This window comes from Neofelis nebulosa, chromosome 17 (genome assembly GCF_028018385.1).
Source record: "Neofelis nebulosa isolate mNeoNeb1 chromosome 17, mNeoNeb1.pri, whole genome shotgun sequence".
In the NCBI taxonomy this organism is placed as follows: Eukaryota; Metazoa; Chordata; class Mammalia; order Carnivora; family Felidae; genus Neofelis; species Neofelis nebulosa.
The window spans coordinates 48,986,889-49,007,112 of NC_080798.1; the positions used below are offsets into that span (position 1 = coordinate 48,986,889).

A 20,224-nucleotide genomic window follows, 5' to 3' on the forward strand; every position below is an offset into this window, starting at 1 on the left:
GAGACTCATAAATATGAAGAACAAACAGAGGGTTACTGGAGGGGTTGTGGGAGGGGGGATGGGCTAAATGGGTAAGGGGCATTAAGGAATCTACTTCTGAAACATTGTTGTACTATATACTAACTAACTTGGATGTAAATTAAAAAAAAAATTTTAAGTGTATAATTCAGTGGGATTCTTTTTTTAGTAGATTCACAAAGTTGTGCAACAATCGCCCACAATCTAATTCCAGAACATTTTCATTACCCCAAAAATAAACTGTATTCATTAGCAGTCACTGTGTATTTCCTGCCCTCCCCCGACCCCAGTCCCTGGGAACCACTAATCTGCTTTTTGTCTCTATGGATTTGCTTCCTCTAGACATTTTGTATTAATGGAGTCATATGGTATATGGCCCTTTATGACTGGCTTCTTTCACTTGGTGTAATGTTTTCAGGGTTCATTCATCTTGTACCATGTGATAAACTGCATGTTGCCTCCCTAAATTCATATGTTGAAGCCCTAGCCCCGAGTGTGATGGTATTGGAGATGGGACTTCTGGGAGGTAATTAGGGTAACTGGGAGGTAGATCAGGGTTAGATGAGGTCACGAGGGTGGGGCCTCATGATGGGATTTGTGCCTTTGTAAGAAGAGACACAGGGGGGACTTCAGCTCAGGTCATGAGCTTGGGCCCTGCATCGGGCACTCTGCTGTCAGCCCAGAGCCTGCTTCAGATATTCTGTCCCCCTCTCTCTTTCTGCCCCTCCCCCACTCATTCTCTTTTCTCTCTCTCTCTGTCCCAAAATAAATAAATAAACTTAAAAAAAAAAAAAGAGAGACACCAGAGAGTTTGCTAGCGGTTTCTGTGTGCCCCCACAGAGAAGAGATCGTGTGAGCACAAAACGAGAAGGCAACCACCTGCAACAAGGGGAGAGGCCACACCAGAAACCTCCATTCTTGGGGCACCTGGGTGGCTCATTCGGTTAAGTGTCCAACTTTGGCTCGGGTCATGATCTCATGATTCATGAGTTTGAGCCCCTAGTCAGGCTCTGTGCTGACAGCGCTGAGCCTAGAGCCTGCTTGGGATTCTGTGTCTCCTCTCTCTGCCCCTCTCCTGTTCCCACTCCGTGTGTGTCTCTCTCTCAAAAATTAATAAACATTTTTAAAAAATTTTTTTAAAGAAATGAAGAAACCAACCATTCCAGCACACTGATCTCAGACTTCCAGAACCATGAGCAAGTACATTTCTGTTCTTTAAGCCACCCTAACTATGGCATTTTATTATGGCAGCTCAAGCAAACTAAGACATGAGATTTATCAGTACTTCATTCCTTTTAAAAAAAAATTTTAAGGTTTTATTTTTAAGTAATCTCTACACCCAACCTGGGGCTCGAACTCACAACCCCAAGATCAAGAGTTGCACATTCCACCAACTGAGCCAACAAGGTGCACCTCCCTTTTATTTTTCTTTTTTAAGGGCCAAAACATTTTAACCCCTTAGTTGTTTTTTTCCTTTTTTAAAGAGTATTTTAATTTTATTTTATATTTTTTAATGTTTATTTATTTATTTTGAGAGAGAGAGAAAGTGCAAGTGGGGGAAGGGCAGAGAGGGGAGTGGGGAGAGAGAATCCCAAACAGGCTCCGTGCTGTAAGTGCAGAGCCCAACTCAGGGCTCGAACTCACAAACCATATCATGACCTGAGCCAAGAATCCAGAGTCAGACGTTTACCCAACTGAGCCATCCAGGTGCCCGAAGAGGATTTTATTTTATTATTTATTTTTTTCAAGTAGGTTCCACACCCAGTGTGGGGCTCGAACTCACAACCCTGAGATCAAGAACCGTAATCCCTACCAACTGAGCCAGCCAGGTGCCACCCCCCATTTTTTTGCCTTTTTAAATAAAGTTAAACAGCCGAACAAAAATTCACAAACTGCTTCCCTGTCCAAGCCGTTCCTCCCTCCCACACCCTTTCCTTCACCTTATTCACACAGACCCAGGGTATCCAACTGAGAAGAAGAAACTGTTCCAAGAACATGGAAAAGTGAAGAAGAAAGGAGGTGAATTGTGTCTACATTCAAGGTCATGCTGAGCAAGTCTGCACTCTCTGGATTTTGGATGGTTTTCTCTTGCTAGCCAAATTGAAAAAGGAAATTCCCTGGACCAGATGCTTCAAAGTTAAAGGCCCAGCACCACCAAAGAATGCCAAAGAAAATACAGCTGGCATCAAACTCACCCATATTCATGCCCTTCTCACCCAGGTCCTGTCCAATGTCACAGTGGCTCTTCTTCTTGGGACCAGTGGGGACAGTGACTTCCTTGAACTTTTTCTCCTCCTCGTTCTAAGCTTCAGCACTGGCTCCCCTGTGCCCATCTGCATGATGCTCCAAGGCTCATTTTTGGTAAGTTTTCTTGATCTTGTCCTCAGAGGCATTCGTGTCCACTCCCAGAATCTTGTAATAATCTTTCCTTTTCTTCACTCCAGCTGTGCGTTTTTTAGGAGCTGTATTTGTTCTTATGTTTTCTCTGTCTGCTGTACTTTTCCACAGTCCTGCACCGCCTCTTCATATTTTTCTGTGCCCATGTTACACTGAGCTCTTCCCATGGAGTATTTTAAGTGAGTGGCATCGAGCTTCACTGCATTTGTGCTGTCTTCTATTGCACCATCTCGTTTCCTAAGCTTGGAATGATCTGTACCCCAATTATAGTAGAGTTCAGCATTTGTTTTTATATTGTTGGGGTCTGTTCCCCAAGGCTTCTGTGTACAGTTCACATGCCAGCTTGTAATTTCCTTCTTTAAATGCTTTATTCCCATCCTCTTTGCTTTAAGTGCTTTGGCATTTCTGCAAGCCAGGTAGTCATTTTGATGATCAGGAGCCATCTTGGGAGCCTGTACAAAAAACTGAAGTGCCTTCTCAATACAGTCTTCATAATATAGGCAAAGACCTCATTCCTACACAGCATGCAAATTGGTGGAATGTCACTGGCCACAAACTGTGCTTCTGGATAATGACCCAGCATTACTAAATAGTATGCTTTGGTGATTTTGAAGCAATGGCAGGCAGGGAACACTCTATGCAGAAAACCACTTTCCGAAAATCCGACTTCTCAAAATCTGTTTCTGTTATTTTCTCATATTCTACGAGCATTCTTGAACTCCTGTTGTGCCTGAGAATTTTTTGATCCAGTTGTAGGACTCTCTGGAAACTGCGACATGCTGCCATGGCATTCCCTAGAGATAGGGGGCATTTGCCTTCCCATAGATGTCCCCAGGGGAAACTGTCATTCAACTTCACTGCTGTGCATCTCCAAGAGTTTCCTGGAGCCCTCTGAGCATCATGAAAGTGGCTGCTCAATTCTCACTACAGCTAGAATTTTTAGGACACATGTCTTTGTCCCTTGTATAATAGTTACAAGCTTCATTGTAATCTTTCCTGGTATGGTTCGCATTTCCTTTTTCTTTGAAAGACTCTGCCTCCCTCCTTACTTCATTGTGGAGCAGCTCTGGTTCTGTCACCACCATTAACACATGGCACTCCGCAGCAACACTGTCTTACCACTGAGACCATACTTCATTCCTTTTTATCATCAAATAATATTCCACTGCATGAATACACATTTTCTCTAGTCCTTCACCAGCTGAGGGACATTTGGGTTGTTCTCATTTAGGGGGCTATTATGAATACTCCTGCTATGAAGATTTATGTGGACATGTTTTCTCTTGGGTATATTCCCAGGAATGAGGTTGCCAGGTCACATGGTCACTCTGTGTTTGACTTTTTGAGGGAACCATTCAGTCTGTTTTCCAAAGGAGTTTTCCAAAGTGTATATCCCATCACCAGTGAATGAGGCTCTGATTTCTCCACAGCCTTGTCAACATTTGTTACTCTTTTTTATTATACCCATCAGTGGGTGCAAAATGTGGTTTCTACTTGTATTTTCCTGATGACTACAGAGCATCTTTTCATGTGCTTATTGGCCATTTGTTTATCTTCTTTAGAAAAATGTCTATTGAAGTCCTTTGCCTGCTTTTAAAATAGATTATCTCTTTATTTTTTATTTTTTAAGAATTCATTTTTAAGTAATCTCCACACCTAACATGGGGCTCGAATTCAAGATGCCAAGATCAAGAGTCAGGCATCCCTACCTTTTTGAGTTGTAAAAGCTCTTTATACATTCTAGGTTCTAGACTCTCATCAGATACATGATTTGTAACTATGTTCTCCCATTTTGTGGGTTGTCTTTTCACTTTCTTGATAGTGTCCCAACATGCACAAAAGTTTTTAAATTTGATGAAGTCCAGTTTATCTTTTTTTTTTTTCTTTTTTGGTTGTCTTTGCTTTTGGTGTCCCATCTAAGAAACTGTAGCCTAATCCAAGGTCACAAAAATTTATATATGTTTTATTCTAAGAGGTTTATAGTTGTAGCTCTTACATTTAAGTCTGTGATAGATCTGGAGTTAATTTTTGTATATGATGTGAGCTAAGAGCCCAACTTCATTCTTTTTCATGTGGCCAGTTGTCCGAGCACCATTTTTTTTTAATATATGAAATTTATTGTCAAATTGGTTTCCATACAACACCCAGTGCTCATCCCAAAAGATGCCCTCTTCAATACCCATCACTCACCCTCCCCTCCCTCCCACCCCCCATCAGCCCTCAGTTTGTTCTCAGTTTTTAAGAGTCTCTTATGCTTTGGCTCTCTCCCACTCTAACCTTTTTTTTTTTTCCTTCCCCTCCCCCATGAGTTCCTGTTAAGTTTCTCAGGGTCCACGTAAGAGTGAAAACATATGGTATCTGTCTTTCTCTGTATGGCTTATTTCACTTAGCATCACACTCTCCAGTTCCATTCACGTTGCTACAAAAGGCCATATTTCATTCTTTCTCATTGCCACGTAGTACTCCATTGTGTATATAAACCACAATTTCTTTATCCATTCATCAGTTGATGGACATTTAGGCTCTTTCCATAATTTGGCTATTGTTCAGAGTGCTGCTATAAACATTGGGGTACAAGTGCCCCTATGCGTCAGTACTCCTGTATCCCTTGGGTAAATTCCTAGCAGTGCTACTGCTGGGTCATAGGGTAGGTCTATTTTTGATTTTTTGAGGAACCTCCACACTGTTCTCCAGAGTGGCTGCACCAGTTTGCATTCCCACCAACAGTGCAAGAGGGCTCCTGTTTCTCCACATCCTTCCTCTCCAGCATCTATAGTCTCCTGATTTGTTCATTTTGGCCACTCTGACTGGCGTGAGGTGATATCTGAGTGTGGTTTTGATTTGTATTTCCCTGATGAGGAGCGACGTTGAGCATCTTTTCATGTGCCTGTTGGCCATCCGGATGTCTTCTTTACAGAAGTGTCTATTCATGTTTTCTGCCCATTTATTCACTGGGTTATTTGTTTTTCGGGTGTGAAGTTTGGTGAGCTCTTTATAGATTTTGGATAGTAGCACTTTGTCCGATATGTCATTTGCAAATATCTTTTCCCATTCCATGGGTTGCCTTTTAGTTTTGTTGATTGTTTCTTTGCTGTGCAGAAGTTTTTTATCTTCATGAGGTCCCAAGTTCATTTTGCTTTTAATTCCCTTGCCTCTGGGGATGTGTCAAGTAAGAAATTGCTATAGCTGAGGTCAGAGAGGTCTTTTCCTGCTTTCTCCTCTAGGGTTTTGATGGTTTCCTGTCTCACATTCAGGTCCTTTATCCATTTTGAGTTTATTTTTGTGAATGGTGTGAGAAAGTGGTCTAGTTTCAACCTTCTGCATGTTACTGTCCAGTTCTCCCAGCACCACTTGTTAAAGAGACTGCCTTTTTTCCATTGGATATTCTTTCCTGCTTTGTCAAAGATTAGTTGGCCATACTTTTGTGGGTCTAGTTCTGGGGTTTCTACTCTATTCCATTGGTCGATGTGTCTGTTTTTGTGCCAAAACCATGCTGTCTTGATGATGACAGCTTTGTAGTAGAGGCTAAAGTCTGGGATTCTGATGCCTCCCGCTTTGGTCTTCTTCAAAATTACTTCGGCTATTCGGGGCCTTTTGTTGTTCCATATGAATTTTAGGATTGCTTGTTCTAGCTTCAGGAAGAATGCTGGTGCAATTTTGATTGGGATTGCATTGAATGTGTAGATAGCTTTGGGTAGTATTGACATTTTGACAATATTTATTCTTCAACCCATGAACACAAAATGTTTTTCCATTTCTTTATATCTTCTTCAATTTCCTTCATAAGCTTTCTATAGTTTTCAGCATACAGATCTTGTACATCTTTGGTTAGATTTATTCCTAGGTATTTTATGCTTCTTGGTGCAACTGTGAATGGGATCAGTTTCTTTATTTGTCTTTCTGTTGCTTCATTATTAGTGTATAAGAATGCAAATGATTTCTGTACATTGATTTTGTATCCTGCAACTTTGCTGAATTCATGTATCAGTTCTAGCAGACTTTTGGTGGAGTCTATCGGATTTTCCACATATAATATCATGTCATCTGCAAAAGGTGAAAGCTTAACTTCATCTTTGCCAATTTTGATGCCTTAGATTTCCTTTTGTTGTCTGATTGCTGATGTTAGCACTTCCAACACTATGTTAAACAACAGCGGTGAGAATGGACATCCCTGTCGTGTTCCTGGTGTCAGGGAAAAAGCTCTCAGTTTTTCCCCATTGAGGATGATTTTAGCTGTGGGCTTTTCATAAATGGCTTTTATGATGTTTAAGTATGTTCCTTCTATCCCGACCTTCTCGAGAGTTTTTATTAAGAAAGGATACTGTATTTTGTCAAATGCTTTTTCTGCATCAATTGACAGGATCATATGGTTCTTACCTTTTCTTTTATTAATGTGATGTATCACGTTGATTGATTTGCAAATGTTGAACCAGCCCTGCATCCCAGGAATGAGTTCCACTTGATCATGGTGAATAATTCTTTTTATATGCTGTTGAATTCGATTTGCTAGTATCTCATTGAGAATTTTTGCATCCATATTAATCAGGGATATTGGCCTGTTGTTCTCTTTTTTTATTGGGTCTCTGTCTGGTTTAGGAATCAAAGTCATACTGGCTTCATAGAATGAGTCTGGAAGTTTTCCTTCCCTTTCTATTTTTTGGAATAGCTTGAGAAGGATAGGTATTATCTCTGCTTTAAACGTCTGGTAGAACTCCCCTGGGAAGCCATCTGGTCCTGGACTCTTATTTGTTGGGAGATTTTTGATAACTGATTCAATTTCTTCACTGGTTATGGGTCTGTTCACGCTTTCTAGTTCCTCCTGATTGAGTTTTGGAAGTGTGTGGGTGTTTAGGAATTTGTCCATTTCTTCCAGGTTGTCCAGTTTGTTGGCATATAATTTTTCATAGTATTCCCTGATAATTGCTTGTATTTCTGAGGGATTGGTTGTAATAATTCCATTTTCATTCATGATTTTATCTATTTGGGTCATCTCCCTTTTCTTTTTGAGAAGCCTGGCTAGAGGTTTATCAATTTTGTTTATTTTTTCAAAAAATCAACTCTTGGTTTCATTTATCTGCTCTACGGTTTTTTTAGACTCTATATTGTGTATTTCTGCTCTGATCTTTATTATTTCTCTTCTTCTGCTGGGTTTGGGGTGTCTTTGCTGTTCTGCTTCTATTTCCTTTAGGTGTTCTGTTAGATTTTGTATTTGGGATTTTTCTTGTTTCTTGAGATAGGCCTGGACTGCAATGTATTTTCCTCTCAGGACTGCCTTCGCTGCATCCCAAAGCATTTGGATTGTTGTATTTTCATTTTTGTTTGTTTCCATATATTTTTTAATTTCTTCTCTAATTGCCTGGTTGACCCATTCATTCTTTACTAGGGTGTTCTTTAACCTCCATGCTTTTGGAGGTTTTCCAGACTTTTTCCTGTGGTTGATTTCAAGCTTCATAGCAATGCGGTCTGAAAGTATGCATGGTATGATCTCAATTCTTGTATACTTATGAAGGGCTGTTTTGTGACCCAGTATGTGATCTATCTTGGAGAATGTTCCATGTGCACTCAAGAAGAAAGTATATTCTGTTGCTTTGGGATGCAGAGTTCTAAATATATCTGTTAAGTCCATCTGATCCAATGTATCATTCAGGGCCCTTGTTTCTTTATTGACTGTGTGTCTAGATGATCTATCCATTGTTGTAAGTGGGGTGTTAAAGTCCCCTGCAATTATCACATACTTATCCATAAGGTTACTTATGTTTGTAAGTAATTGTTTTATATATTTGGGGGCTCCCGTATTCGGCACATAGACATTTATAACTGTTAGCTCTTCCTGATGGATAGACCCTGTAATTATTATATAATTCTCTTCTTCATCTCTTGTTACAGCCTTTAAAGTCTAGTTTGTCTGATATAAGTATGGCTACTCCAGCTCTCTTTTGACTTCCAGTAGCGTGGTAAATAGTTCTCCATCCCCTCACTTTCAATCTGAGGGTGTCCTCATGTCTAAAACAAGTCTCTTGTAGACAGAAAATAGATGGGTCTTGGTTTTTTATCCATTCTGATACCCTATGTCTTTTGGTTGGCGCATTTAGTCCATTTACATTCAGTGTTATTATAGAAAGATATGAGTTTAGTCATTGTGATGCCTGTAGGTTTCATGCTTGTAGCGATGTCTCTGGTACTTTGTTTCACAGGATCCCCCTTAGGATCTCTTGTAGGGCTGGTTTAGTGGTGATGAATTCCTTCAGTTTTTGTTTGTTTGGGAAGACCTTTATCTCTCCTTCTATTCTAAATGACAGATTTGCTGGATAAAGGATTCTCAGCTGCACATTTTTGCTGTTCATCACATTGAAGATTTCCTGCCATTCCTTTCTGGCCTGCCAAGTTTCAGTAGAGAGATCCATTACGAATCTTACCGGTCTCCCTTTATACGTTAGAGCATGTTTATCCCTAGCTGCCTTCAGAATTTTCTCTTTATCCTTGTATTTTGCCAGTTTCACTATGATATGTCGTGCAGAAGATTGATTCAAGTTACGTCTGAAGGGAGTTCTCTGTGCCTCTTGGATTTCAATGCCTTTTTCCTTCCCCAGATCAGGGAAGTTCTCAGCTATTATTTTTTCAAGTACACCTTCAGCAACTTTCCCTCTCTCTTCCTCCTCTGGAATACCAATTACACGTAGATTATTTCTCTTTAGTGCATCACTTAGTTCTCTCATTCTCCCCTCATACTCCTGGATTTTTTTTTATCTTTTTCTCAGCTTCCTCTTTTTCCATAATTTTATCTTCTAATTCACCTATTCTCTCCTCTGCCTCTTCAATCCGAGCTGTGGTTGTCTCCATTTTATTTTGCAGCTCATTTATAGCATTTTTTAGCTCCTCCTGGTTGTTCCTTAGTCCCTTGATCTCTGTAGCAATATATTCTCTGCTGTCCTCTATACTGTTTTCAAGCCCAGCGATTAATTTTATGACTACTATTCTAAATTCACTTTCTGTTATATTGTTTAAATCCAGTTCATTAGCTGCCGTTATTTCCTGGAGATTGTTTTGAGGGGAATTCTTCCGTTTCGTCATTTTGGATAGTCCCTGGAGTGGTGCGGAACTGCAGGGCACTTCCCCTGTGCTGTCTTGAATAACTTGCATTGGTGGGCGAGGACCATTTTTTTTTTAAATGACCATTCTTCCTTCATTGGCTGGCATCCTCAGCAAAACTCAGCTGACCAGAGATCTAGATGTCCATCTACCTCTATGTCAGTATCACGCTAGCTTGATTTCTGTAGATCTGTAGCAAGTTCTGAACTCTTAAGATTTTTTAATCTCTAAAAGTTTACTTTCCCTTTTTGTTGTTGCTGAAGTAATGGGGTCAATGTCCTATAGACTTACCACATTCTGGATCTGGCTGATTGCATCCTTGGAATGTCATTCAACATATTTATCTCTGCATACCTCAATATTCAAAAAGCTTTATTGGGTTTGAGTATAATTTTCACAGGACATATTGCCTTCCAGCAGGAGGCACAAAATGTTTTCTCATCTCAGTGAGCTAATGTGCTCTTTCTCCATGATTCATCTATTACAAAGTTCTCCATCAGCCTTTTACCTTTCATCAAACAGTGAAGATTCTAGCTCTCATCAGTGTTCCATTAGTCAATCCAGGTGGTGCCTTGATGCTTGTATCTTTCCTTCTACGTTTATATTAACGTGATCCTCCTAGAATGGAGAACTTTCCCTCCCCATCTATTTTCTTATCTCAAAGTTTGGTCTGCATGGAAAAATCAGGATAAAAGTCTGATTCTTTCCTTTGACTTACCTACCAGTTTTCAGAATGAGTTCTTTCCTAGAATCCTCCAAAGGTAATTAATGATGATTTTTCAGTATCATTTTAAATTTATTAATCTTTTATTTACATATTTCAACCTATTAAAGTTACTTTTAAGTCAGGTTTATTGAGGAATAATTGACACACACTAAAGCTCACCCTCTTTAAGTGTACAGTTGGATGAGTTTTAATAACTATATACACCAACACATTATTCTAAGATCTGGAACATTTCTATCACCCCAAAAACTTCCCTTGTATCCCTTTGCAGCCAATCCCCTGCCCCACCCTACACCTCTGGCAATCATTTATCCAAATGCTGTCCCTAGTAAGGTTTCTCCCAAAAAGTATTATATAAACAGAATTATATAGAATGGTGCCATTTCTGTTGTGTCGTCTTTCATTTAGTAAATGTGTTGGGGATTCAACACGTTGCTGAGTGTAGCAGTGGTATGTTCCTTTTATTACTGAGTAGTAATCCTATTTATTCCACAGTTTGTTTATCCATTTCTGAGTTGACAGACATTTGTGTTGTTTCCAGGTTTTTGCAAGTATGAATAAAGCTATATACATTGGCATCCAGATGATCCTGCAGTGGACACATATTTTTATTTTTGTTAGGGAAATACCTAGGAGTGAGTCACTAGGTCATATGATAGCTGGAGATTAAACAATAAGAAATTGTCAAGCTGTTTTCCAAAGTGGCTTTTGTTATTCTTCTTGATGTTCAAATTATTTCATCATTAGGCTAGTGGGAGCTCCTTCCAGTAAGGTCCTGTCCTACAGACAGGGCTCCAGGAGTCTTCAATAACTTCCTTGCTTTCAAGTATGACTGAGATTCCAGACTCATCTTGAACATTTCTGCCTTAGACTAGAAATCAGCTACTTTTCCAAGGAACTCTTAGTGGGGACTGGTGCTTAGAAACCACACCCTGAACACCAGGAGTGCTTATGACTACCTGATTCAGTGTCTATAGGCTTTTCAGGTGGACAGACCTAGGCAGTTAATGTTTTTAAGAAACAGAAAAATAAATCATTAACTTATAGATAAGTCATTAGAATTATAAGGGTTTTTTTAAACTTTTTTGAATTATTTGCATTTCTTTTGTGCTGAAAATCTTGTTTCTTAATGAGACTTAAGATGATTACTTGTTTTATCCTTCTATATGGATAGTAGTTTCAAAATGGTAACACTGATATTATAATTTTTTAAGTGTTTATTTTGGTTTTTTAACACTTTTAAAATATTTATTTATTTTTGAGATAGAGCATAAACGGGGAAGGGACAGAAAGAGAGGAGGGCATAGAATCTGAGGCAGGCTCCAGGCTCTGAGCTGTCAGCACAGAGCCCAACATAGGGCTCAAACTCACGAGCTATGAGATCATGACCTGAGCTGAAGTCGGGTGCTTAGCCGACTGAGCCACCCAGGCACCCTAAATGTTTATTTATTTTTGAAAGAGAGAGACGGAGTGCGAGCAGGGGAGGGGCAGAGAGAGAGGGAGACACAGAATCTGAAGCAGGCTTCAGGCTCTGAGCTATCAGCACAGAGCCTGATGCAGGGCTCAAACCCACGAACCATGAGATCATGAATGACCTGAGCCTAAGTCAGACACTTAACCCACTAAGCCACCCAGGTGCCCCTAACACTGATATTGTAACTTAATAAGACAAGTCCATGCTACCTTGAGATCATAAAAGCCATATATGAATGACCCAACACTAATATCATCCTCAATGGGGAAACACTGAGAGCTTTCCCCTTAAGGTCAGGAACAAGACAGGGATGTCCACTCTTGCTACTGTTATTCAACATAGTATTAGAAGTCTTAGCCTCTGCAATCAGACAACACAAAGAAATAAAAGGCATCCAAATCGGCCAGGAGGAGGTCAAACTTTCACTCTTCGCAGATGGCATGATACTCTATATGGAAAACCCAAAAGATTCCACCGAAAAACTGTGTCAACTGATTCACGAATTCAGCAAAGTGGCAGGATATAAAATCAACGCACAGAAATCAGTTGCATTCCTATACACCAACAATGAAGCAACACAAAGAGAAATCAAGGAATCGATCCCATTTATAGTTGCACCAAAAACCGTAAAATACCTAGGAATAAATCTAACCAAAGAGGTGAAAAATCTATACACTGAAAACTACAGAAAACTTATGAAAGAAATTGAAGAAGACACAAAAAAATGGAAAAAGATTCCATGCTCCTGGATAGGAAGAACAAATATTGTTAAAATGTAGATACTACCCAAAGCAATCTACATATTCAATGCAATCCCTATCAAACTAACACCAGCATTCTTCACAGAGCTAGAACTAACAATCCTAAAGTTTGTATGGAACCAGAAAAGACCCCGAATAGCCAGAACAAGAAAACCAAAGCAGGAGGCATCACAATCCTGGACTTCAAGCTATACCACAAAAGCTGTAATCATCAAGACAGTATGGTACTGGCACAAGAACAGACACTCAGATCAATGGAACAGAATAGAGAACCCAGAAATGGACCCACAAACGTATGGCCAACTAATCTTTGACAAAGCAGGAAAGAATATCCAATGGAAAAAAGACAGTCTCTTCAGCAAGTGGTGCTGGGAAACCTGGACAGCGACATGCAGAAGAATGAACCTGGACCGCTTTCTTACACCACACACAAAAAGAAACTCAAAATGGATGAAAGACCTCACCGTAAGACAGGGAGCCATCAAACTCCTCGAGGAGAAAGCAGGCAAAAACCTCTTTGATCTTGGCCACAGCAACTTCTTACTCAACACGTCTCTGGAGGCAAGGGAAATGAAAGCAAAAATGAACTACTGGGACCTCATCAAAATAAAAAGCTTCTGCACAGTGAAGGAAACAATCAGCAAAACTAAAAGGCAACCGACAGAATGGGAGAAGATATTTGCAAACGACATATCAGATAAAGGGTTAGTATCCAAAATCTATCAAGAACTTGTCAAACTCAACAGCCAAAAAACAAATAATCCAGTGAAGAAATGGGCAAAAGACATGAAGAGACACTTCTCCAAAGAAGACATCCAGATGGCCAACCGACAGATGAAAATGATCAACATCACTCATCATCAGAGAAATACAAATCAAAACCACAATGAGATACCACGTCACACCTGTCAGAATAGCTAACATTTACAACTCAGGCAACAACAGATGTTGGCGAGGATGCAAAGAAAGAGGATCTCTTTTGCACTGCTGGTGGCAATGCAAACTGGTGCAGCCACTCTGGAAAACAGGATGGAGGTTCCTCAAAAAACTAAAAATAGAACTACCCTACAACCCAGCAATTGCAGTACTAGGCATTTATCCACGGGACACAGGTGTTTCGAAGGGACATGTTTCAAAGGGACACGTGCACCCCTATGTTTATAGCAGCACTATCAACAATAGCCAAAGTATGGAAAGAGCCCAAATGTCCACCGATGGATGAATGGATAAAGAAGATGCGGTATACACACACACACACACACACACACACACACACACACACACAAATGGAGTATTACTCGGCAATCAAAAAGAATGAAATCTTGCCATTTCCAACTACATGGATGGAACTGGAGGGTATTATGCTAAGTGAAATTAGTCAGAGAAAGACAAAAATCATAAGACTTCACTCATATGAGGACTTTAAAAGACAAAATAGATGAACATAAGGGAAGCGAAATAAAAATAATATAAAAACAGGGAGGGGGACAAAACAGAAGAGACTCATAAATACAGAGAACAAACAGAGGGTTACTAGAGTTGTTGTGGGAGGGGGGATGGGCTAAATGGGTAAGGGGCACTAAGGAATCTACTCCTGAAATCATAGTTGCACTATATGCTAATTTGGATGCAAATTTTAAAAAATAAAAAATAAAATTAAAAAAAAAAAAAAAGACAAGTCCATGCAGTTTAAGATTTCTTTCTATTTTCTTCTATCTTTAGTTATCTCCCCAATGGAACTGTTAGTCAAAGAACCATGCATTTCCATGTGTTTGTTATTTTTAGGGATTTAATTTTTTTTTCATTTTAATTATATAAAACACATAATTGCTAAATATTCAGAAAGTTCTAGCTTCCAGTCCCTATCTTTCTCCCACATTATTTCCCTCTCCCTCAAGATAAAACATTTTTATTAGCTTTATCCTTAAACTTTTTATATTTTAAAATAGAAACATGTTTTTCATAGTTTGTCTTTTTGCCTACAAAAGGTTGCATATTATTTTTAAAAAAATTTTTTTTTCAACGTTTTTTTATTTATTTTTGGGACAGAGAGAGACAGAGCATGAACGGGGGAGGGGCAGAGAGAGAGGGAGACACAGAATCGGAAACAGGCTCCAGGCTCTGAGCCATCAGCCCAGAGCCTGACGCGGGGCTCGAACTCACGGACCGGACCGCGAGATCGTGACCTGGCTGAAGTCGGCCGCTTAACCGACTGCGCCACCCAGGCGCCCCTAAAACATACTGCTTTTTAAAAACTTTTTATTTTAAAATAAAACACACATTGGGTTGCCTGGCTGGCTCAGTAACTAGAGTATGTGACTCTTGATCTCGGGGTTGTAAGTTTGAGCCCCATGCCAGGTGTAGAGATTACTTAAAAATAATAATAATATAAAATAAAATATTTAAAATAAAATATTAACATATTAAATATTTAAAATAAACAGATACATATAGCATAAAACAAATGTACAGACAACCATGCCTTACAACAACCACCCAATCAAGAAATAGAAAGGTTGGCCAGGCACCCAAAAAGCACCCCCATGAGACCTATCCCAATCACAGCTCTCCCAAAAAAAAGTAACCACCATCCCAGAATAGCATTCACATTGTTGGTTTCTTTATGGCTTTATCAACCACACTTTTTATCAAGTGTGCATCCCTCAACACTATAGTTTTTAAGCTTTGTCCTTTTTTAAAATTTCACGTAACTTTTAGATCTCTTTTAATCTATGGGGTTTCTCCTCCGTCCCATTCTTTCTCTTATAATTCATCTGTTGAAGAACCCAGGATATTTGCTCTCTAGAGTATCTCCAGTCCAGACTGTTGACTGCACACTCACAGTATAATTCAATACGTTCCTTTGTCCTCTGTTTCTGCATATTGGCAGCTGGCTCAGACTCAAGCTCAAACCCTTTGTCCCCACTATAAATGGAACTGGGATATTTCAACAGGAGGTGTGTAATGTCTCTGATATTCATTCTTTTCTGATGTTGACAGCCACTGATGCTTAATGTCTACACCAATTAATTCATCAAGGGTTGCTAAGTGTGATATTCTCACTTACTTTGCTATCTGATCAAGCCTTTTCCCACAAAGCAAGCAGAAGCAGCAACCAATTAGCAGTTTTGCCAAGATGTATGATAGGATGGAAATGTTTGCTTTCCTCCCACATCCAACCTCTCTATGAAATCAGAACGGGCTTCAGGCCTGTGTGATCTGTTTTCAAATGCTTGTTTCCCAGACAAAACTGGGTGGGACCCAGAGATGCAGTGCCTTAACCCTTGTGATCCAAAGTCACCTGGAAGATTCTATCAGTAAGAACCACTCCTGGGTCCACAGACCAAATGCTTGCAGCAAGCTGAACATTTCTGGCAGGTGCTGCATGTATGTAATCACCAGTAGCAGCCCATCTGGGAGGCTTGGCACCGATGCCAGATCCCTAGGGCATCACCCAAGCTGGCATATTGTCTTGGGTGAAACAAAACATGAACACCTGCCCAGTACCACAGATGACCGAAGCGCTGAAACAGGAAGATGAGTTATACAGCCTCTTCTCGGAGCCAGGTGTCTAGCACAACACTGTTTGGGCCATATTTACATATACTGAGATATATTCCTCTAGATGTACTCACCTTTTTACTTAAATTAACTTGTAAAGAAAACTTTATAACACTTTCATCAAAAGAAAAAGAGTTCTTGCTTGCCAAAATGGAAAAGGGACATCAAGGAAAGCAAAACAATGTCATTAAGTCCTGGTGAGAAAGCTTTGCCTGCTGAAGGCTCTGAGCTAGGGATCTGGCTCCCTCTTTTCACAAAAGAGAGATGAGCAAGGGTTAGAACAGTGTTTAAAATATATTGGCACAGGCTCTTTTCGTCAGAGTAGTAGTTCTCAACCAGGAGCTGGGTTCTGTCCCCCAGGTGATATCTGGCAATGTCAAGAGGTATTTTTGGTTGTCACAACTAAGGGTGGGACTGCTACTGGCATTTAGTGCATGTAGGCCAGAGATGCCGCAAACACCCTACAACGCACAGAGCAGCCCCCGATGGCAAAGAATTTTCCAGCCACAAATGTCAATAGTGCTCAGGCTGAGAAACCCCTCCTAGGAAAGAAGGGTTGAAAAAGAACAGAAAAGTAATTTCCTCAGTCTGGGATCCAATGTTACTTAATGCAGAATCCAGGCATCCTGTAACACCATCCAACATTAACCAGGGCTACAATGCCTCACTTAGAGAAAACTATAAACGAAGAGATGTCATGGAAGCAAGATGAAAGAATGCTGTTATCAGAAGGCTCGTCTCAGAGGAGTCCGCCCACCCAGTAGCAGTACTCGATGCCACTCTTATAGTCACCACTGTACTAAGCGTCTACTATGCGCAGCCACTGTGCTAGGAACGAGTAAGTCATGATTCCAGTAAGAAGCACACAGACCAGTGGGGGAGGCAACAGGTAAAGAACTGCGTAGAAAACAGTATCATAGGAAAGTGTGTGCAGTTAAAGAGAAGATGAGGAACACTAACCAGGGGACCCTGGGCTGAGTGTGGGGTCAGGAGACAGGAAGGGTTTCCAAGGGAAGGCAATGATTCCAATTCTTAACCCTCCAAGAAGCTCCCTCTGGTTGGAAGCAGGGCTATGTCAAAAGCAATGCATGGTTTCCAGAGTGCAGGGGTCCAAACACTTTTAGCACTAATATGTAGTATGGATAAAGATCCATAAATATACCCTAAAATAATTTTAAAGAAGAAGGAAAGCTGGACACCTGGAATATCTATTGCATTGCTATTTACATTTGAAGAAAGAAAACTGGAAATGACTTTAATGTCAAACCACAGGAAAGCAGTTGGCATAATCTGAGAACTAATTGCAATTTTTTGAGTGCTAACCATGTGCCAGGGGGTTTACGTCTGGTATAGCAAAATGATTATGCCTTTTTCTCCTTGTGGAACCTCTGTGAATTAACCCTCCCATTTACTGAGAGAAGCCAGACTCAGAGAAAACAGGACAAAGGAGTCCTTTCAACCAGTACTGCAGAAACTATTGAACATCCCCGGACAAATAACCTAAAACTACAAAAATTCTGGAAGAAAACCTAGGAGTAAATCTTTGTGGCTTTCAGGTGGACAAAATTTTCTTAACCATGAAACCAAAACCACAAACCATTTTTAAAAAATGGGAATGAGGGAAGAGAAACAAGAACATGTTAGAATTACGTTATGTTATCAGAGTATTCATTTTTGTGACCATCCATTTATAGCAGGTAATATTTAAACAAATATGAGCTAAGTTTCTAAAATGTGAATGACCTAAGGAAAAAACATGCAGGTAAGATAGAGACTCTGAAGCTATAAATGCCTGAGTTCGAATTCTGGCTCCACCTTGCAGCAGGAGAGGTGAAGATTCTCTTCTCGCCTCAGGCTCATCTGTAAAATGTGCTTGGTATCAAATTCCAGCCTCAAAGGGTTATATGGGGATTTGCAGAGTTTCTGTGTATGGAAAGCTCAGAACATGAGCTGGTGTAGTGTGCACAGTAGCTCAGTATTTACCTTTATTATTATTCACTATTATAAATAGCAGTAAAAATGAGTTTTGGAAAACTTATGCCTCCTCTTTTATTTTTGAATGATTTCCTTTATTGCTGTTGCTTTTGCACCATCAATAGAGATCTGTGAGGAAAACACTTTACTGGATTGTGAAAGAAGAAAGAAACTCAGTGTGGAACTGGTCACATGGGACCCCTGAATGCTCTAAACAGCTCCTGCTTTAAGAAAGCTGCTGCTGTCCCTCTGAAGAACTCTGACCTCTGACCTCCAGCCCTTAAGCTCAACCTCTGACCCCTGACAAGCAAGGAGACTCAAGAGTGGAAGAACAGAGAGTGGAGACTCCACACTAGCGTTATTCTTGGAAGAAAGGGATAGGGGACAAAGGGACTCCAGCAAACCTTAGTGCGTGAAAACTTCCCTGAAACAACAGAATAACAGAAAACACAACAAAGCAAACAGGAATGAGGTAGAAGCCAGTAGCTGGAGGGTCTTTAGCCTGACAGGGCCATGGATGGACACCTCGGCAGAGGGTCATCCTCTCTATGCAGCAAATAACTATTACCTAAAAATATCTCAGTTCACGAGGATGGGGAACAGCTGAAACTCTCACACGTTACGCTTGAGAATGTAAACCAGTACAATCATTTCGGAAGACGGTTTGGCAATTCTAATGAAGTTAAACACATACGTGCCCTATGGTGAAGAAATTCTGCTCTGAGGGAGCCTCGGAATTAAAGACTGCAGAAAAATCTGGACTGGGGCCAAGAGCGTTGGGCCAGCTCTTCTTCATTAACTCTATAAATGTATTATCTGAAATATCAACCTTCAGGAATCTTTCATTCCTTTGCTTTCTGTAGCCCAGACGCTGACAAATGGACATTTTTTTTCTTCATATTTTGTGTCATCTTAGAAGCCCCTGCTCTTGAGAACGTGCTGCTCACTTGCCTAAGCACACCCTGAAGGCATCTGCATGAGGACTGAGGGCAGCAAAGGTCATGGAGGTCACTGGGGGGGGGGGGGGGGAACCACCTGGCCCAATCCTCCCTGGATGCTTTAATCCCCAATCAGGCTCTCCTATGTGTTTTTTAAAGTTTATTTACTTATTTTTGACAGAGAGACAGAGAGTGTGAGCATCGGAGGGTCAGAGAGAAAATTCCAAGCAGGCCTCACTCTGTCAGCATGCAGCCCAACGTGGGGCTCAAACTCACAAACCCCAAGATCATACCCTGATCCGAAATCAAGAGTTGGACACTCAACCAACTGAGTCACCCAGGCGCCCCTCTCCCACATTTACTGCCAAGGAACTTGCCACGTATTAAACTTGTTGAATCCTCATAACAAGGCTAGAAGTAGGAACTGTTATCATCCTCACTTTTTGATGAGAAAACTGAGGACGAGAGGGGTAAAGTAACTTGTCTAAGATCACACAAGTAGTAGGAAATTGAAGAGTCAGGATTTAAGCCGAGACAAACTGGCCTAGAAGCTACTGTCTTAACCACCGGGCTGCATTGCCACATGGATGCCTCTTCTGTGGATTGGGCACTGCATCCCTCCAATGACCAAGCCCCAGACTCTTTTAACATTTTTCCCCCTTCTTGAGAAAAATTAGGACAGTGAGTCCCAAGTTGTATTTATAATAACCCAGAGAGTCTAAAGCCCATTGCAACATCCTCTGTAGTAGTACATAAACAAAACTGAGTATAATAAATATTGTTTAGTTATGTTTTTTTGGGGTTTTGATGTTTTGTTTTGAAATTAATCATAACAACGGAGATAAAATGAAAAAGGCTAAAATCATGCAGTTTTTCCTAAATTGCTAAACTGTTGGAAAACCCCAGTTTCTTTTTTCTTTTTTTTTTTTTTAAGTAAGCTCTACACCCAATGTGGGGCTTGAACTCATGACCCCAAGATCAAGAGTTACATACTGTACTGACTGAGCCACCTAGACACACCAACATGAGTTTCTATTGCCATTACACCAGGAAAGAGTTTGGAGCTGGGTTTCCTGGAAGAGAACCAAACCAATGTCTCCTTACTTCAGGAAAGGCCACATCAGCCCATATGTAATGACTGTAATGTCCACAGACTCTCTCCACAGTGGCAATTGACTCAGTCAACAAAGCGTCTCCAGTAGGGTGGCATAGCACATTAAGAGACCACAGAGAATTTATTTATTTATTTATTTATTTATTTATTTATTTATTATTAGGAGTGCAA

The 20,224-nt window shown here is 40.4% G+C and overlaps 1 protein-coding gene and 1 pseudogene across 8 annotated transcripts in view; both read right to left on the bottom strand.

Moving 5' to 3' along the window:
* The window catches only part of IL34 (interleukin 34), a 79,866-nt gene that overhangs the window by 17,608 nt on the left and 42,034 nt on the right, over window positions 1-20,224 (bottom strand). The gene's annotated exons all lie outside the window — the stretch shown is intronic.
* Window positions 1,375-4,577, bottom strand: LOC131499958 (dnaJ homolog subfamily C member 7-like; annotated as a pseudogene).